The sequence below is a fragment of the Diadema setosum genome, chromosome 7 (assembly GCF_964275005.1).
Source record: "Diadema setosum chromosome 7, eeDiaSeto1, whole genome shotgun sequence".
In the NCBI taxonomy this organism is placed as follows: Eukaryota; Metazoa; Echinodermata; class Echinoidea; order Diadematoida; family Diadematidae; genus Diadema; species Diadema setosum.
This window is the reverse complement of record NC_092691.1, coordinates 653,896-660,684: the sequence shown is the minus strand read 5'-3', so window position 1 is coordinate 660,684 and position 6,789 is coordinate 653,896.

Below are 6,789 nucleotides of genomic sequence, written 5' to 3'. Positions count from 1 at the left end.
AAATAATTACAAATATGTTCTGTTAATGAATTGTATAAAATTTTTCCTGTTTAATTAATGGAAATGAAAGGAAAATGAATTGAATTGAGTAAAGTTGAATCGCATTTTGGAAAGAATTAAGTTTACTTTTATTCATCTTCAAAATTTACTATGACAGCTGACTTTAACAGCGTGATCATCATCACATGCGTGGACTCATTGAGCTTAAAATGTCTAGATTGCCACTCAGGCGTTTCTCTTCTCATTTTATTTCGTATCATAATATGAGAACTGTTTAGTGAGACACCTTCACTATAATATCAAGACGAAGTCATTGGACAACGCAGCCCGTTTATTGCCGTAATCCATATAGTATTTCTCTGTTATCAAGCGCAGGTGGCCCAAAACCACTATTTCGGCGCAATTGGTCAAAAATCGTGTCGCTTATGTTCCTGCTCACCTAGGAGAGATAAAAAGCACTTTCAAAATGCCCCTGTGATTTTATGTGATGCCAAGGGACATATAAACAAAAACTGAAATCATTTCGAAGGCGAAATTGTACCACTAAGCCATTGGTGGCTGGTTAAGTTCGGCCAACAGGCTTAAAAGTGTATGTCGCCAACGATGATTTTTAATGTTTTCTCAACTTTGTGGGAAAATATGAGCATAAAGAGGAAGCTTACTCACGGTTTCAGATAAGTGGCTTAAGGTTCTATGAAAACCTAACACAACTTTTTAAACTAACTATTCTTTATCAACAAAATAACTGATGGAAATGTGTCGCCAGATCCGCTGAAACTTACGTTACCATCTTTGTACTGCCAACTTGGTTATGCTATTACAGTGAGTACTACACAATTGTATTGTTTTTCTGACCAAAAGGGGTGTAAGTTTATGTTCAAAGATATTTCATCACTCAGCTTCAAAAGACATGCGACTGCTAATCTCGCAAATATAGATTTTAAAAAGGTAGATTTAAGAGAAGTAACATACGTTACCATCTTTGTAAAAACTATGAAGGTGCATGGCTCTGAATGATTGTTCCAGAGTTGAGACTAATGGAGTAGAATGCCGTCATACCCATGGGTGGCAAAAGATTCATTATTATGTTGCTAACTTATACGATTTAATCCACAAGTGTAACATACGTGATGTAACTTACGTTACCACCAAATGACAGAAAGCTTAATTACACCATTAATTACCACCTAAATGTACATTTCTCGGATCTATGCCGTCGATTTGAGGTCATGGGATAGCTCAGCAACTTCTTTCAATGGCATCTTGAGCATTGGCAGCGCGCAAAATACCTTTACATGATGTGTTGAAAAAATGAGTAAGGATTTGATTGTTGGAAATGTGTTGTTGTTTTTCATAGAATCATGCTTTACTTCTGTTTATTGTGTCTTTATTAAGTCAGTAGATTCCACCGTAAAAATCCAGTTATTGCTTTGCTGTACAGGCTTATTCTTTTGAAATAAATCACTCAATTTATTACGTAACGTATGTTTCAAATTTTGGTAACGTAAGTTTCAAGATGTTGTCATGTTGATAACAGACAATCCACAGAAAAGCCCATTTAATTTGAGACAATTTAATTGTTGCAGTTATGATGTTGATGAGTTTCTCCGTCAAAACATATCAAATTTATTTACAGCTGTATGTTCTTGTTTGTTAGGAGGATGCAGTAAAAGGGGACATAATCATAGTATCTTTGAAAAAAATCGTTTGGTGATCGTTGATGTTCAACTTGACTTTAATGATGTCATATTCCAGGTATAAACAATGAATTTAACATTGTTTTAAGAAAATTCAATGAATAGCTAATAAACTTAGGGATTACGCAGATCTCTACTTCAAAACTATTGGATCAGGTCCCTGCATTAATATAGTAACGTAAGTTTCTAGTTTTGGTAACGTAAGTTTCATCAATTCATGTCATTGAAAAAGGATATTTTAGAGAATGTGCGTGGATAAAAATAACATTTAATCGTTCTAGAACTATAGTTGAAGGAATTCCATAGGGAAATAAGTCTTTTCAATTATATCTATCTTCGGTTATCATAAATCAATATGGTGACTTACTACTACCTGACTATTTTTAACGGAGAAAATTAACTCAAATTTGTGTCGTTATATTGTTGATGATCTCAAAGTGAAGAAAAACACACTTTGAATGAAGAAAAGGTAACAAAAATACATGTGCATTAAAGAAATGTAATTTTAACTATTACTGAGTATACCATCATAGATCAGGCCTACATGATAATTATAGTGATGTATGTTTCAGTAAGATATATGTTTAAGACATCAACATTTTTTTGTTCTTCCTTCTCGTTGAAGTTAATGCAGTTGCAATGGGGAAGAGCAGTGCTAAGATTAAAACCCTATATATAGGGAACGTATAAGCTGCAATCAGATTGGCGAAAAATCATATCTCTAAGCAAAGATTCAAGAAAAAAAAAAAACATGTACCCGTCGCGTAGTTGACAAAAAAAGAAGCAAAGTCACGCATCTTTTTTTTTATTTACCCTACCAGGGTAACTATAGGGGAGGGGGTTCGAGGTCCCCCGCCCCTTTGCCAGCAGTCAAAATATAAACAAAAGGAAATAAAAAGAAAAAAATGAATCGCAGAATCCTCCTCCCCAGTTTGAAATAAACAAATAAAAAAACATGAAATTTGGCTTGTACTGGCAGCATAGAATTTAAAGCTGAAGCTTTTCTTTATATTTCTTCAATTTTCTTTTCTTTCTTTCTTTTTTTCTTGCTTGTCAGTCGATGAAACCCGGTAAAAGAAATTAAACAAAAAGAAAAAATGGCATGGGAGCTTTTATTTTTCTCCCTGTCAGGTGATTAAAACTGGAAGTAGTCGACTTTTTCTAACTCTGACCCCATCCCCCACCCCATGAAAATCCTACTTACGGGCCTGCCTGTAATCATTATCAGTACCTTTGTTGTGCATGTATAGCAACTTGTCCTTTCACTTTTCTCTAGAAAGATTCAAAAACATTTCTCCATGCAGGAGACAATTTCCAGATACGGCAAGAATTATTAATGCAAGACTTGTTATTCTTGTTATAGTTGTGGATTATACTGTCTTATGAATACATTACAAAGACAATCGAGTACATCATTTCACTAATGACAATTTCATTCATCCTACCCAGTATTGTGCTAATGCAACTATGTAATTTGACGTTATTTCATCGACCTCATTTGCCATAGTCAACTCAGTAAAGTGGTCATTTATTTAATTAACAAAGAACATTTCTTGGTTTCTTCTGTCCACATTATCTCTTGTTTACCGAGTTCAGATATTTCAAATGCAAGCAATACGGCGTTATTGTTCATTATGAAGCACTTTAATAGAGTAACCATCTCGTTTCTGCCGTTTCTTGTTTCATACAAGTGTTAAAATTTTGTGAATACTATTGTATTGAAACTGCTATTTTCAAACTGTTCCTGCATATAATAACTGTTTCGACAGCAAAGTTATGGAGTCTGTAAAGTTATGGATTCGAAACATATCTTTCAACAGCATGAAGTGACAGCTGAAGATAACAAGTTACAAGACATCAGTATGAAGATAACACGTTACAAGACGTCAAGCATACCAAAACTTCCATTATGATAAAATTGAAGTGAAACCTACGTTACCCACCACTCGTTTTATATTACACGCACATCATGACAATATTTTCGTCCGTGAAAGCACGTGAAAGCATGTTCCCATCTCTTATCATTTTAATGCCATAAATTCATAAGTATGAAGCCAATTGTCTTCAAAATATCAACAGTAACGGATTAATGTTCTAATCCAGAGTTTATACGCGGACATGTTATAAAGTCTTGCAGTTTTACAACTATTTCAATTGTAATTTTTGAGAATTGTATCACCATGATATTGCGACATCTTGTTATGATATACGTTCACTGAGAGTTGACGAGAAATTAATGTAAGAATATATACCAAAACCAAAAAGAAAAAGTACCAAAATCAGTTGCACATGTAGTAGTATTATCTTTGTAACTTACGTTACATTAACGTGAAACATACGTTACGTGGAATCTGACGAATATATTTTTGCGCACATAGATTCACATGTTTCATCGATGATACTCAAGAATTGGCTGGCACTTTGGGACTGATAAATGTTGAAAATATTTTCTGAAGAAAGTCTGACATCAAATTATCGAGAAAACAAATGAACATTACATGAAATAAGATTTAACACAATAGGACATGCTGTGTTCAGTATAGCATACAGGTCATTTGCCATCCTTCCCATCTGCAGGCAGCATTTACAAACATGGCAGCCGATGGTATACTTCACATCTGACGCATAATTATCTCAATCATAGACTGTAGTCACCAATCTTAAAGCATTTGAAATAGAATGACATTGGTAACGTATGTTACATGATGAAATCTACGCCCTATGAAAGAAATTATCACACCACAAAAATAAAGCAAGATTGTGTGTTCATATTTTTCAACTACAAACTTGAATATTTGTGTCATGGATTGGTATAAAAATGAAACCTATTCTAAAAACTTTAATTTTCGCGTTTTGCGATTGTCCAATTGTGCCGAAATAGTGGTTTTGGGCCAGGTAGATGATTTGACTTCGAGGAACACCCACCTCCATTATGATTTTGTAATACTGTATCTGGGATAATTATTCCACTAAAAGCTTCTTAGCCCAGCATGTCCGAGCATAAAACGCGATGTTAAGTTAAATCAACCTTAAAATCATAGTCCATGAAATTTGAGAAATGTCGATAACTCTATAATTATCATACAGAACTTTATAGCTCATAGTGACGTCATCACTTCAAGTCATTGTTTATCATTGGAAGCAGTGATAAAAAAAATGTTTGAATAATCACATTTGATGCATATATAGGCCTACATGTGTAGTGTGTGTGTGTGTGTGTGTGTGTGTGTGTGTGTGTGTGTGTGTGTGTATTATGATTGTTTTCGTCATTATTGTCATTCATTTTCATGTGCATGTTTTTGTAAGGATTTTTGTATTATCATAACTCATTTCGTCTACTCGCTGCGCCTTGAGCACGTTAGTTATGTGGAATTGGCGCATATACCCTGTATTATTATACTGTATTCCTATTATTGTTCAGTTGTATAACGAAACATCTTACCCCCTATAAAAATTTGGCAACAAAGTCGAAAATATCATCAGGGAGGAGATATTACTGCTTTTCTCAATAAACCATAACTGTAGACTGTTTATAGGCCTACTACTGAGTTTGATAGTATCGTTCACATTTAACAGTATCTATAACATTGATAATACTGATTGATATTTTTACGCCCAGGAGTAGCCGTGTTATTCGTAACTCAAATTTTGTAACTACTTATTATGAAGCACTAAAGTTGTTTTTTTTTTTTATCTGTACGGTCTGCTTGTCATACCGCATCCTTATTTTTTGAAGAATATAGGCAAATTGCAAGTTTCTTGTTTGTGTGCTTTAAAATGATTAATAAAACAAAATCTAATCAAAGGCGAAGATTAGGTTACTAGCGACACAATGTGCATGGTTTTAAAATCAAAAAATGAAAATGATGCAACCAAACCAACCAACCAACCAACCAACCAACCAACCAACCAACCAACCAACCAACCAACCAACCAACCAACCAACCAACCACCCAACCAACCACCCAACCACTGACCAACCAACCAGCCAGATAACCGACCAATAATAAAAGCCGAGAAGTCAGTCTTATTAATAGTGCTAAGCGTACCGATAATAGTATTTTCTTATCGATGTATTCAACGTGGCTCTGATAAAGAGAGTGATGCAACTGTGAACACATGCACTTCATGACGCCATGAAGATTCATTCTTTCGTCATGAGCACATAAAGTTGGTTTGTTTGGAATATTGCCATATGAACTTTGCAATCAGATTATCTTAACCCTTCAGCAACTGAAGATTCAGTATGCTTTCAGAAACCTAATGGTCTATCGCTCCCTGGAAGTATTATGCAAATCACTGCATGCAGTGTTTTGTCTATTAGGCCTACATGTAAGCTATGTGTATTTGAAAGCATATGAAGACTTTGCCAAGAGACTTGTGTATCATAAGAATAATTCTAATATACTTTTGCTGACCTCCTCTTTAAAATTACTTAATTAAATAGGCCTATGCTATATGAAAACAATGAAAATAGTAAAGCATATATTTTACTGAAGCGGATCGAATAGGGTCTACACATCAGAATTAGAACGCAGGGACTGTAGGACCAATAGGGCTCCTAGGCCTATAATTATGCCTACACAAGGGGGAATTACAAAGTAAGGTGTAAAAAATCAACAAAGCAATAGGCCTTTACTTTTCGAATCAGTTTCACTCAAGGTCGAGGTCAGCGTGGACTCATTATTTTTTTTTCTTTCAGGACTGTTTAATTGATTTTCATGCATCTTGAAGAAAAAAATATACACAACATTTCTGATCTGTTGAAAGAAACTCAGCTTTAATAATATTGTACATGATGATATAAATGTTTGTAGGTTTTTTTGTATGTTTGGAATATGGACCATGCCGTGCAAACATAATACAAACTGACAAACAAACAAAACATTCGTAGCACACACACAAGTACTAGTACATCGATAGTGTCCTTCTGGATCCCGTCTGATCTGTTGATCGCCACCTGGGGCCGGGCTGCGAACAGTATGATGCAATACTATCCGATTGCAGAATACACGCGTGCGCTTCTTCGTGTCCCACTTGTATCCACACCATTCGTGAGCTAGCTAAGGTACCGAGTTGTTAGGCATTTGCT